A 14,984-nucleotide genomic window follows, 5' to 3' on the forward strand; every position below is an offset into this window, starting at 1 on the left:
CCCTGAGAGGAATCCCTGAGAAGATGTTAGTATTTCAGCTTTCTGCTCTTTCGGGGTTCCAAGACTGTGAATTATAGACTCTTTAATAAAGAAAAGTTGTTTCATTAACTACTGCCTTTGTACATCTGAAATATAACCCTTTTTAAAATTCTGTAAAGTCACATGGAATTTAAAATAATTTATTTTTTATTTCTTTCTTTAAAAAAAGTCTTGCTTTCTTTTCTGTTTTCCGTATTTTATTTTTATTATTTATTTAGAGACAGCGTCTCACTCTGTTTCCCAGGCTGGAGTGTAGTGGTGTGAGCTTGGCTCACTGTAACCTTTGCCTCCTGGGTTTAAGTGATTCTCATGAGTCAGCCTCCCAAGTAACTGGGATTACAGGCGCATGCCACCATGCTCTGTTAATTTTTATATTTTTAGTAGACAGGGGGTTTCACCATACTGGCCAGGCTGTTCTCGAACTCCTGGCCTCAAGTGATCTGCCCACCTCGGCTTCCCAAATGCTGGGATTATAGGCATGAACCACCATGCCCAGTCCTGTTAGTTATTTTTAAAAATTTTCAAGTTCTTTTCAGCAATGTTTACTGAATCTACCGCTTTCACAAGGCAGTGGGCAAGATTCAAAGAATAGTAAAATATATCCATTGCTTCTGTTTCGTACTGTTTATTGGAAAGATGAGAGATACGGGTGTGTACACTAGAAGTCACATCTAAAAATGTTTATTAATTGACCAAAGAATGTCTATAAGCAGGAGCCTCAAGGAGGAGGGAGAGACTAATAGGAGGTGGAGTAAGTTTTTTAAGAGGAGTGTAAGTTATTAAGGCGAATATAATTCCATTTAATAATTCTTACTAAAGCCGTAATGTTTGCAAGGCACTACAACATTAATTGATTCCTTCATTTGTCAGGGCAGGCAGGAGCTCCTTTTTGGAAGAAACATATTCATGGGACAGACCAAGCTGTTGGAATGTTAGTTAATGTTTTGAGAAGACTCCAGAATTTATTCATGTCCTTTCTCCACTATCTCTTTGTGGTCTCTCACTCCCCAATGTCAGAGGTAACTTTTAGGGTTTTTAATGTGTCTGGGAGCCTGCATGCAGGTGCACATGGTATATTCTTAGTTCTCTGTTTTCCTATGTTTGACCTTAGTTATGAATCTCAGGGTTAAGTTTGTCATAGAACACTCTGTCCTTTAGTCATTCATCATTTAGATCTGTTGCTTGCTTTTTAACCTTAAAAAGAGTTTTAAAAAATGGCATACAAAGTAACATTAGCTTCCAGAATGTGAGTGAAAAGGCTAGAATTTTTACCTTGGACATTCTCTGTGACTTGCTCCTACTTGTACTTTTCAGAGCAGTTGCAAATAATATTTCAGTTAATTCTTCCTTTTCTTTTTTGAGATGTTGGAGATAAGCCCAGTTGAATGAGGCACAGATATGAAAGGTTAACTGGAAGTTTAATTGTAACTTCAGGACTTCAACTAAATTAAATTCCAAACAATCTGATAAAAACTGTAGCCTTTTCAGTACTGTGGAAGGTCAAAAAGTGAGCACTCTGGAGTAGCTATTGATGTTTCATATTTTGAAACAAGCACCAAATTATTAATACTGCTAAATATTAGTGAACACTATTTAATACTTGTAAACATCTGAGCATATATGCCAGATGACACAGATTAAATTTAGTGACAAATGTGCTTAATGACAGTATAAATAGCAGGGTTTTGTTTTCATCAGATAAATTCTATGTCTGTGTGTGTTTTCTTTCAAAGCAGAATGAGGCTGTATCTTGGTAGGAGGATCAGCTTGGTCTTTTTCGAAACCTAGAGCATTTATCATACATGACATTTTGTTGATTTTGTTAAGTGTAAGTATGTGATCAACATTTTGGATGTCTGAAATCTATTTTTGATTGTGGTTTGAAATTCTCTGTTGGATCTAAGCGGTGGCTTAATGATGGCAGGTGTGGTTGTGATTGGGTGAGTACTGTGTTAGAGGATTCACATGGTAGCGTCCTGTGTCGGGGTGGATTTTGCAATTAGAGTTCCTTCAGACTAGCCTGGCTGTGAAGAACTTCACTGCAAAGAAATGTACACAAGAAAGTGGGCCAAATGCAGATGACTTTTACATCACTTATGTTATGGAGAGAGTGGGGTGTGAATCTTTCCTACACTTTCCAGTTAAAAAAAAAGTTTGCTAATAACAATTTCAATCAGATGAATCAGAATTCAGAAGTGTGTGGTAATCTCTCTTGAGAATTTGGTACCTATCTGATAGGACTGTAAAGGCATTTCAGAATGTCAATTAAATGGAAAAATATGCCTGGAATTGAATATAATTAAGCAATGTTGAAGTCTGGTGTCTACATATTCAGACACTGTATAAGATGGTTTAATTAGTGAACAAGGATTTGGATTTATTGACAGAAGGTCTCTTTCTCATGGCATGTTTCACTCATTAAAAGCTCATAATGTCTTGGATCTTTTTAGCTGTTGGAATTTGACCATTTGTCATTTTGTGCTTCTTGACTTCAGTGATGTGTTTTTTTTTTTTTTTTTTTTGACTGTGCAACTGATTAGGATGCTGTTGCTTCTCCCATTGATGATTATTTCCATGGAGAAAATGCATGGTGTCTTGTAAACATTATGAAGCATCACCAAAGCTTTAGGCGAAGCTCAGTACCTCTGAAAAACAAGGATTGGAAGGTAGAATTATTATTGTGGAATGATTGCTCTCGCGCCTTAGAATTCATTAGAGTAACTTCCGCTTTTTAACTACTGGCTTTATATTATATTTACCTGATGGCAGAATTTACATTTAAATTCACATTTCTCTGCATCCTTTTCAGTTTTTTTCGGTTAATGGCTTAGTGGTTCAAATCCTTTTTATTCCTGATTGTTGGCATGAAACAGTTGTAATCATACAGGAGATTGAAATTCTTTTTTTAATATTCTTGTTGTAGGACGTATTTCTTTTTGAACTGAATTTAATGATTATAAGTGCCTGAAATTACTCAGTTTGTAAAGAGAGAACTTGGGAATGTTGATGAGTGAGAGATGGAGAAACGTGGTTCAGCCAGTCCCTGAGGATTTTTCATGACCCATTTAGAATTTAGATTTTGGCTGTCTTCTATACTGGTTTTAATGTGAACAGCTACTTTTATAATATTTTTTAATTCCTCATCTTCATAGATATGTTCTCTCTAACTCGGAGCTATTTAAAGTAATCTAGCATTCCATCTTTCCTGTAGACATAGCAGATCATTCACAGTCTGGTTAAACTAAGTACACATTACATTGTCAGTCTTTTTGATGGCATGAACTGTGTTCTTCAGGTTCTTTTGGTTGTAGGAAAAGTGTATTAAGAGTACTCCTATTATCTTGGATTAATTTTTGCATGGCACATATTAAATGTGGTGTCTGACCCTTCAAAAGTTATCTTCCTCAGCTGAGTGATGTTTAGCTAAGTAAGTATAAGTCGTAATGTATGTGTGACCCTAAGTCAGTAAGGTGGTGAACTGAGGTGACATCATCTGCTTGGAAGTTCCTGGATTAACAGTGGAATTTATATTTATATTTGGAAGACAACGACTATGATGAGGAAATTGGGCAATCTAGGCAAATAATCAAATGGGAAATGTAAGATAAAACTTGTTATATTGCCAGATTAATTCCCTGGATCTTGTCGAATTATATAATATTTAGATAATCTTCCTTTATTTGGAAGTATACATTTTGTATGTATAATTACTTGTATTAATCACTTTATTTCCAAGTCATATTGAGCAGTGCACACATTATGTTCAGTTTACATTCTGTATATTTTTGTTAAATAGGTAGTATTAATAACATACCTCATCTCCAAAGAGAAAGAGGGCGATACAGGTATTTTGAGATTTACCACTTTCATACAGCTCATCAGTGGGTATTGTAATAATCAAAGTGAACAAACATAGATTGCTCTTCTGCAATACATATGTTTTTAAATGTTGAGTGTAAATCACATTTTTCAAAACAAATCCCATCTTATATGCATTCAGTTAGGGAAAATACACTTTTCATTTAAACAGATGTGGCAAATTATTTTTGTAAAGAACATTTTGTCTCTCTTACGTTTATCTGTTAAGTTTACATTTTGTATCTCAAATTTCTTAAGAGGCAAGAGTTTATACATATTGGAAATATATTTTTATTCAAATATATGATAAACTGAAATAATTTGACCTTCTCCCTCAGTATTGCTTTCACGAGAAGCAGCATCAGAGGGGAAACTAAAGTGGGAAGATGGAACTGGAATTAGAGAAAACAGAAATGTTCACCTCATTTATGGAAATGTTTAGGAAATGTTAAAGTTTAAGAATTTCTCGGCCAAGCGCAGTGGCTCACGCCTGTAATCCCCGCACTTTGGGAGACTGAGGAGGGCAGATCACCTAAGGTCAGAAGTTCAAGACCTGCCGGGCCAACGTATAGTGAAACCCTGTCTCTACTAAAACATAGAAAAATTAGCTGGGTGTTGGGGCACACACCTGTATTCCCAGCTACTTGGGAAGCTGAGGCAGGAGAATCGCTTCAACCTAGGAGGCAGAGGTTGCAGTGAGCTAAGATCGTGCCACTGCACTCCAGCCTGGTGACAGAGCAAGACTCCATTTCTCTCCCAAAAAAAATCTCAGGGCCTCTTGTCTTCTGCAGCCGCTTTGCCTTTTGCTCTCTTTGGTACTTCTTGGCTCCTTTATCTCTCCACACCCTCCCTAGCTCCTGTAGTCACTGGTAGAAACCCCATGCTGTCCTCTAGGTATTGCTTACACCTGACCGCTTATGTTGTTTCTTCATATCTCTGCACTCAGGTCCTCCTTACACTGTGTGGTAATTGCAGCACTGTTTACATGCCTTGTAATGAAATTACCTCTTTCTCCCATAGGCCATCATTCCCTGGGCACAGGTCCCCATTCTTACTGCTAGATCTTGCTGGTGTTTCATATTTAAAATTGAATGATGACTATATTTATGTTCAACTTGGTTAGTGATTATGGAGTTCCACAATTGACCATCTATGACCAAATATTGAAAAATAGATCTTTGAGGTATTAAGACTATGTTATGATTCTAGTACTGCAAAGATACATTACTTCTGCGGTCCACATTTCATAGTTGAAGAAAGGATCCTCTAGGCATCTATGCACATGCCCTTTGCTCTTTATTGGCTGATCTGCTCAAGCTCTGGGTCTTCCCTATATGTTCTAAGCAAGTGTGAATAACACATCAAGAAGGCATGTTGCATGCGTCCAGGTGTCCAGTCACCTTTTAGTAGCATCACTTTGTTTTCAAAGAATGTGTGATAAAGGTGTTACATACCTAATGGTACCTTCTCATGGTGTTTGATGTTCACAGTCAAAGGTAAAATAGACTGAGAGGTAGGAGCATATCTCAGTGCTGAAATTTTTGTGTCACAAGATTTAAATTATTCATAAACACCTATGCTGTAACTGTAGTTAACACCCCTCATAAGGGATTGAGGAATTCCAGTGTATTCTGAGGCCCGGAGGCTCACAGAGGTACAGGTCACCCAGTAACGACCACTGTGGGCAAGGAAATCTTTCTTTAAAGGTTGGAGGTATAGTTTTTAGTACATAACAAAGCTTGTCTATGTACAAGCAAATGTGTGAACTAACCTGGCGGTTTATGATAGAATAGATAAAAATGCAGGTCTTATAAAATTTAAATCCCCGTCTTTTTTTTCTTTTTCCAATTACTCTGCACTAGATGCATTATTTGAGGGGCAGGATGGTAAAATCAACACGTGAGCAGGTATGTGTCTTGGGAATGTCCTATTACAAAAAAAGTGTTCAATAACTATTTCTTGAATGAATGGATATTGGAAAAGGCTGTGTCTGTCTTTTAGACACTTTGTTATTCTGCAAGCTTAACAAACAAAATCTCATTAACACCAAATCCACAGGAGCATGAGAAATGTGTAATGCTCTTAATTTCTTATTAAGTAATTTGTGTTTATTAAAAATTGGCTTGAAAGTACACTGCACATAATTCACAATAGTGGAGTCTAGATCCTTGAGTCTTTCTTGTACTTAGAACTTGCTCACAGTACAGTGGTGGAATTGTGGGTGGGAAGAGGGATATCTTATTTCTGGAGAGATTTACTGAAATGAGAAGATGACAAGTTAGATTTTGGAGATCCTTTTTGCACACTTCCATGCCTTTTAGTTTTGTGTGTTTGTTTCAGTCCTTTATTTCTTCAGGTACACTTTGTACGTGTCTATAAGCAGATGAGGGGGAGCAAGGGCACATAGGGGCTGATAGAGGCACATGTAAATTCCGTTTTTTCCCTATTAACTCATGAGGCCTGCTGGGTAGCAGCAGGCATTACCAGACATTTAATTGTGTGCAAGGTAAGGCTGGCACAATTCCAGTATCATTGTGGAGCAAGAATTATACTAATCAGCTGGGATATACTGCATATATTGATTAGAGTTGGATTTTGTTATGCAAAATAAAAAAATCCTTATAAATAGTGGGAAAGTAATTGAGAGTAATTAAAAAGGCAGAGAGTTAATTCACAGTTCTTTAGATAAAAGGGTATTTTGATCCTTTGCTTCCATGCAGATTTCCGGGCAGGCTGGAGCAGTCTGTGAGTGCTGAGTATAAATGGTATGATCGATGTCACCATTCAACTGGACAGTTAACAGGCAGGCTGCGTAGATGACATGCTGGTGACGAAGTTCGAACGGTTTCTACTTGGTGACTCTCCTTTGTTTGGGTCTGGGGCCTTTTTCTATATTTTTCTTGGACTTGCAGATAACTTTTAATCATTATTAGTATCCCTGCTGAGAACTCAGTTTAGACCCCAGTAGCCTAGTGAACACTGGTGAGAATGGTATACCGTGCTGGAGTTACCTGGAATTCTAGCATGTTTGGATGTTGCTTCCGTACTTCTTCCAGCTGAGAAGGCTTCATAGTCATTGGTGTCACAGGAGACCTGTTGTCTGTGAATGGTGACCTGAAATGGTATATTCACATACACTTTCTTGCCTCTGAGCCCTTTCACTCAAAGACAGTGCCTGCCAGGAAAATACTCAGTGAATACTTGTTCAATGAATGAATGAATGAGATAGTTTAGATTTTGGATGATAGAATAATTTAGAATCTTGAAGAGAAAGTATAGGTGGTATTTGGTGGAGTTCCAAGTATTATTATCTGAGATCCTAAATAACATGTAGGAAAAGGGGAACGTGGGGTAGGGAAAGAAGAAAATAGGTAAGATTTATTGAGCATCTACTTTATCGTGCTCTTTGCATATGCACTTTTGTTCTGGCATCGCCCATGTCCTATGAAGTAGATTATTAATACCATCATTTCACAGGTGACAGAGATATGCTTAGGAGTAGAAACAAGCTCATAGGCCTTAATTGGCAGGGTTGGGATTTGAATCTAAAGATCTTATTGATAATGACAACATCATGAGTGAGTAGGAAAGGAGGATGGCCTCATATTCTCAGAATTTGAGTATGGGCCCAAAGATAGGCCATGAGCATTGGGTGGATTTCTTTGAGGGCTGAGTAATTTTCTTCAAAAATTAGGCTAATTGTACAGTCTGTTCCATAATGTGTTTGTTTAAATGTGAAACTTCTATTAACTTAGTTATCAAAGCACTTAAATTTGCTTCCCTAAATCTTTGAGTAAAATTGACCACCCAAAATTTGCTCCCAGTATGTACTCAGAGACACCTCTGGAATGTCCACATAGTGAATCGGAGGGGGAAATCTGGTTGGAAGAGGAAGTGAGGATATCTTGAAATTTCTTTTTTCATAACAAGCAGGTTTTTGTTTGTTGTTTGCTTAGATTGCATGCCTACTTAGGGTGGCCTGGGGCTGTTAGAGATGGGGAAAGGACTCATGCTCCAGATTTCATCTTCATTTACCTAGGAACTTTAAGAATCATTATTGTAGGCCGGACGCGGTGGCTCACGCCTGTAATCCCAGCACTTTGGGAGGCCGAGGCGGGTGGATCACGAGGTCATGAGATTGAGACCATCCTGGTCAACATGGTGAAACCCCGCCTCTACTAAAAATACAAAAAATTAGCTCGGCACGGTGGCGCGTGCCTGTAATCCCAGCTACTCAGGAGGCTGAGGCAGGAGAATTGCCTGAACCCAGGAGGCGGAGGTTGCGGTGAGCCGAGATCGCGCCATTGCACTCCAGCCTGGGTAACGAGAGCGAATCTCCGTCTCAAAAAAAAAAAAAAAATCATTATTGTCACTGTTGTCAGTTCAAGTTTGAGAAGCCTGCACAGAACTATACTGTCCTAAATTATTTGAATAATAATAGTAATAAGAAAAACAAATACTATGCATGTGGTTATTTATGAAGGACTGTTTGTCAGCTTACTTTTACCATAGGGATGACAAAGTTTATGTGAGAATCTTGAGAAAAAAAGAACCTGGATAAAGAATCCTGAAAAAAACAACAGAATACTTCTAAACTTCCTGCTGGTCAGTTGGATTGAATTGAAAGTAGACTATCAAAAGGGAATTCTTGACAATATTAGTAACAGTAACTTGCATTTGTTTAGAGCTTTGCTATTTGCAACTTTCATTTTTGCATTTGTTAATAACAAATAACATAACTAACATTGATGAGAGCTTTACGTGTATTACCTCATTTATCCTCCAACAACTCTATGAGGCAAATACTATTATTATCTCTACTTTACAGGTGAAGAAATTGAAGCATAGATCTGATAAATGATGCGCCCAAGGTAACATTATTCAGGAGATGTCAGAATGGGATCCTGACTCTACAACCTGTACTCTTTACCCCTCTCCCTAAAAGAGGCCCCTCCTGGGCCAAGTGCTATTTATTTTCTTACTGGATTCTGGGTTTCTGGCCTCAGTCTTACTTATAGTGATCCTATAGGGATCCTGGAGAATCATCCAGCTTCTCCAGGTTGTAGGACCCCTTCACACACCTGCCCGAACATGGCAAATATGGTTTGAGTTTCTAAAACTTGAGTGTGCACCCAGAAAGCAAGAAGCAAAGGGAGCATCTCCTGAGTCAACAGTACAGATGCTCCCTCCTGAAAATGACTTTTCATTTCCAGGCTGTCTGACTCCACAAAAGGAAGTGGAAAAGTTAACCAGTGCCCAGTAAATGTGTGTTATTGCCCTCTGCCTGAGTAATTTATCACTTGCTGGAACTAACTTCAGAATTGTTCTGAGTCCATGTCATGTTACTCCTGGGAATGGGCTATTATAAGATTCTGAATGCTGTCATGCAGTTCCCCATGGCTGTGCTTGCACAGAAGAGGTCGAATTAGGAAGTTGGAAATCTACTGTTTTCTGACTTTGGCTTATCAGCTGAATGTAAATAAAAAGATGGAAGATAAAATTTAGAAAACTGCATTAACTTGATTAGGGGTCTTATTTGCATAAAAGAGTCTTTGAATCACAATTACCCTCTGGCTTTGGACCCAGCTTTTCTTGCCTTTCCTATTATCTGGTCCAAGGTCATTACTAAAAGGCTTCCTGTTTCGTGGAAGAGGACTTACTGAAATATTAATTTCATTGCCTGAAGTAGATTCATAATGTCTGGTGAATAACCTGAGGTTCTATCAGAATCACTAAGGGAAGAGTTATTTTTTATGCCTTTCGAAAGATGGTTCAAGAATTTGAGTAATAGGCAGCTAAAAGTTTGGTTTCATTTTACCTGCTTTACGACAGAAATGAGCAGGTGGCTTTATGTTCTTTGGTAATTACTGCAGTGAAACAACTGTAACTGGATAAGCTGCATGTTCAGGGAGGTTTTTTAGTTTTTAAATTTTTTTCATTTAATTGTACTGTGACTAAGTTTGAATTTGATGTATAAGACTCTAGGAAAGACGTGAACTTGTGACATTTAAAGCTTGGAAACATTTTCCTTTTTTTTTTTTAAATTATAGATAGAGCTTGAATATTCAAGATTTTCTTGACTGTCTTTTCAGTTTGTAACTGCTTTTAACACAAAAGCTTGACTTACAGTGCTGTTTTTTCTTGTTCTTTTGTAGCCATAGCTGTATGTGTAATTTAATCCAGTGTATTTTAAAAAGTTGCATTCTTCAATGGTAGAGGTAAAAGCCCCAACTATCCCTTAGTAGTAACTAGTAGTAATACTTGCAAGCACAATTACTTGAAACAGAATAAGACCCAAAAAAAAAAAAAAATCCCAAACTGTAAGGGAAGGTTTTTGCATCAATGTAGACAACAACCTATACAGCCTAAGGTTATAACAGATACATTTTGAAAGAGTTTGGCTCATTTTATTGACATATTGTTTTGCCTGTTGTGAGTAGACATGCAGTATTCTTGGCTCAAATAATATATATCCATTGACAAAAGCCAGCAACTTACTTACCTGGTCTCATTTTTGGAAATATCCTGGAAAGTTATTATTTTACTGTTCTTTTCAGCTGGTTTTGCTCAGTGACTCAGTAGCTTTTTGCAGAACTGTTTTCCAGTCTATTTTATAATCCACATCCTTGTAGAACCTCCCCCATGCCCCTCCTTCCGCCACATTGCTGGAATCATTTCTGTTTTTACTTTGTAAAGCAGTTTGCTTAATGTCACAACAAAATAAAGCATGGATTAGAAACAGCATTGCAGTTTCAGACTTAATGCCTTTGTGACATCTCATTGCTATGCAAATGAGATTCAAGGAGGTCATCCCTTTAGCAGTTGCTCTAGCCCTGGTATCTACTTGATATTCCTTGGCCAAACTTACTAAGCATTCATTACTGAGCTAGCCTGGGTGTTTTAACTCTTTGTTGCCTTTGGACCTGCTATCTCAGGCTGCTGAGCTTAACAGCTCCTTCTTGGAAACAACTTCTTATGAGTAAGGTTTTTCATTTCAGGGATCTCCTTGCAATTCTCTTTTGCTTCTTAGCATTGCTGGTACCTCAGGAAATGGAGTACTCATATTTAAAAGATAAACTTGATTATATGCCAAGACGGTATTGCAAAAGCTCGTTTGTGATGTGTTTCTTTGCTGTTTCAAGTATTTTTATGATTGCAAAATACTCTTTTTTTAGATAGATACTTTATTTACTTGCATCTGTGATGAGTTCTTAAGGATATTTCATAGAAAATGTGGGCCTGTACTGGTAAATGTTCATGTAATACATATTTTAAAATTAAATTTTCTGTAATTCAAATTTGATTTCATCTGATTGAGCAGATGTGTTATGAGCAGATGTGTTAATCGTCAGTTACTGAAGGTGGAGGGGTCCGATTTTAATTCAGTAAGAATCAGCTACCTTTAATGAATACAGAATATTGCTGTTTTTCATTTGCTTAAAGGGTGTTATTTATTTATTTATCAGTCATTAGTCTGACAGATGTTTTTCTTTGTAAAAAACGCATGTAAAAGTGCAATTTAAAACAAATTCCAGTTTGAGCCTTTTGCAGTTTGAGAAACTGTCATGTTGTAAATGGTTAATTAAATAATTCTTCTCTTCATATTATTTTGGTACAGTGGAGTTCTTTTCACATACCTGCAGATACGAACCTGTCAAGACACTGAGTTTGCACTCAGAGTTTGGCTAAAATAACTGCTAACTCAGGGAAGCAAACGTTAGTCTTAAATTGATATAATAAAGGTTAGGAACTGGGAAGAAGGACATTCATCTTACATCATGGTCTTCTATGTGTTAAGAAACAGAATGATGACTTTGATAGCAAAGGTGATTTGAGCAACTATTGTGTTTAACATCGAGAACTCTAGGATGAGGATTTGACTCTTTTTAAGGATTTAGAACACATCTCTGGATTAAGATACTGAATCAAACACAAAATTCTTAAAAGATGCCACTTTAGCCTTTTATAAACCAATACCTTTCCAAAGTGTCTCGTCTGTCTACTGATGGTGAGGGTCTTCTCAGACATCTGATAGACAGGTTATCTTGAATTCTGCTGAGAGAGATGTTACTCCTTCATGATCTTGATCAAGGACAACAGAAAACTACTAGGGGTTAAAATAGTGGAACAATATTTGAATGGTAACTTAAGTGCAATTTTTAAAGTGAAACCTTAGAACCACATTTTTTTGGGTAGCATCTTTGATCTTCTGTGCTGTTCTTCACTGACTCATAAATGTTCACAGGAGCCTATTATACTATGGCAGATTGCTGGGTGCTAGGAAGTCAAGGAGATAGATAAATCACTGTTCTTGACCTCAGGGAGCTTAAGGTCTGTGAATGAAATAAGGCCTATAGGTAATTATCAAGGAGGAAAGAGTGGTATTGCTGTAGTTCATGTGTTCTGCTTGTTTGGACACAAAAGTGTGTTTCTGAACTACCAAGGAATTGGCTTCAGATCTGAATCTCACGGTCACCTCCGTAAATAGGACTTAAATTCAGTGCTGGCACATCGTGATATAGGAGCTGGCCACAGCTTATCATTCATAACTACACTTAAATAGTCAGAGTTCTAAGCCTGATGCTCCTGATCTATCCTGGCAATTCCTATTTATCCAAGAAACGATTAGAAGGAAATGTTCTTTTACTTAGTGGATGTGTTCTAGGGAAAGAAAAATGTGTAATTTTCAGAAGAGTGTTTTTGTTGTTGTTGTTTTTTCTGTGGTAAAATCTTTCACTTTACAAGTTTTTTTTTGGAAAGAAACAAATATAATTTGTGAGTCGTAAATTTGGGGTTATGGAACAATGCTAGAAATGTAAAATCGGGTAGTAGTTGTATTCAATTTGTAGATTATTCTAGTGTCTGGCAGCTGCCTGTTTCCTTCTGTCTTCCTTTTTCTACCTAAACCAGATGTGGAGTACAAGAGTCTTTGAATTGAAATCAACCAATATTGATTAAAATGAAGAGGGGAGACAAAGTTAAAAAGTATGTGTTAGCTAAATTGAGATAAAACCTGAATTTCATTTGTCTCTGCTGTCATTGTTTCCGTTACCACAGATAATTCAACCGAATGTGTTCAGGCCTCGGTGAATTATAATAGCAGTTAAATTTTCTTTTGGGGATTTTAGGAAAAGTTTTAAAAATTAATTTGCTCAGAGATAAATGGAAATGTTTTTTGTTGGAAGCCTTGATGTTAAAAAGCAAATACCTTGCTTTATGTTTTAGAAAATTGTCTTTTTCTTAAATAGAAAACTTTAAAAAATTAATAGGCTAAACATTTTGCATCCTACCAAATTCATTGTTTTAGCAATCCGCTTTCTTGTTACAAAGGATGCTGGTTAATTGAATGCTTCACACTGACTCTTGTCATTAGTGTTTGCAAATGAAATGTTAGCGTTCTCTCTGGATCCTTGTCCTGATAATGGGATAAAATGCTACCAGATAAGCTACAGTACTTTGGTTTGTAGTCTGGAGTTTGAACCATAAGTCAAGGACTTTAGTTTTAGATCCAGTTTCCAAACCATAAAATTTTCATTTGGATATCATTTATAAATGATAGAACCAATCTTTATTAACATGTTTTAAAATAGAAAGCTTCAACTGTGTTATTGCTCCTTGTATATAATGATTGAAAAAAGATCAAAAGTTAAGGAAAAGAGTATCCAAATAAATTTAATATCTTTCTTTATTATGATTCATATTCCAGTCCATTTCTTATATGCACGCCTGATTACAGTGTTACTCTCTGCCTTACCACTCTTTCCTCAACCCCAGAGTCAGAATCTTCTTGTGTGGATATTTAGAAGAGAACCTTGAAGTAGCGTAACTCACAAAGACCTTGCAGCTGTTAAATAACATCAGAACAGGGAGGAAAGTTTTTGAAAGGTGAGATTTTGAGATCATCATATTTTCTTTTACTGTGTTTATATCATTGGTTCCTTGGCTGAACTTTGTGCTTCTTTTGGGCAGAAACCCTTTCAGTGCTCCTTTTATAACTCCTTTATGGGATTACTAGATTGAGTACATAAAAATACAGAATCCCACTTAAATTTGGAAAACAACAACTAATTCTTTAGCACAAGTATGTCCCAAATATTGCACAAGACATTTTTTTTTCTGGCAACTCGGCTCCTGCGTAGATCACAACTTATCCTATAAAATGTGTTGAAAAAGGTTTTGTTGAATGGCTAAAACAGCTTTCAGGTGGAAATATCTGGTAGTTAGTTGGAAATACTAATTTATAGCACAGTAGAGCTTTACTGAGGCGTCACCAGTCACATGAGTGGTATCTGAAGTCCTGGGGATGGTCCCAGATTGTATAGACCAGCAATTCTCAAACTTTAATGAGCATCAGAACCGCTTGGAGCATTTGTAAAAACACATATTCCTGTATCTAGTCCCATAATTTCTGATTTAGTAGCCTTACAGTAGGACTTAAAATATGACTATCACACAAATTCCTAGATAATGTCAGTGCTGCTGGTCTGGGACCACCCTTTAGGAGCCATTATGCATGTTCTCTGGAGAGGCACTGTCCAGCATTTTCTGTAAAGGACCAGACAGTAAATATTTTAGCCTTTGTGGGCCACACTGCCTCTATCACAACTATTCAACTCTGCCTTTGTAGCTTGAAAGCAGCCATAAACAATATATGAATGAAGGGGCATGATTATGTTTGAATAAAACTTTATTTGCAAAAACTGGCTACTGGCTGGATTTGGCCAGTGAGCTGTAGTTTGCAACCCCTGCTTTGGAGTGAGAGAAGATGAGAGTTGAGGACAGAACTTGAACATTTAGATTTAATAAATGGGCAGAGGAAAAGGAACTAGAGAAAGAACAATCTGCAGAATGGGAAATGACCCAGCGGAGGGGAGTGTCATGGAAGCCAAATAATCAGATTTTCAAGAATGAAAGCTTGCGTCACTCTCATCTACTGTCAGAAGGGTGATTAAGGATGAAGAAGGGGATGAACGCTGAAAGAGGCCTTTGGACTTGGCAGTTAGGATGCCACGACTGACTGTTGACTGAGCAATTTGAATGGATGTGGGGAGGGACCTCTGCCAGATGGCAGTGGATGGAGTGAAGGA

This window comes from Aotus nancymaae, unplaced genomic scaffold (genome assembly GCF_030222135.1).
Source record: "Aotus nancymaae isolate 86718 unplaced genomic scaffold, 86718_ANA_hifiasm-v0.15.2.pri h1tg000059l, whole genome shotgun sequence".
NCBI classification, from domain to species: domain Eukaryota; kingdom Metazoa; phylum Chordata; class Mammalia; order Primates; family Aotidae; genus Aotus; species Aotus nancymaae.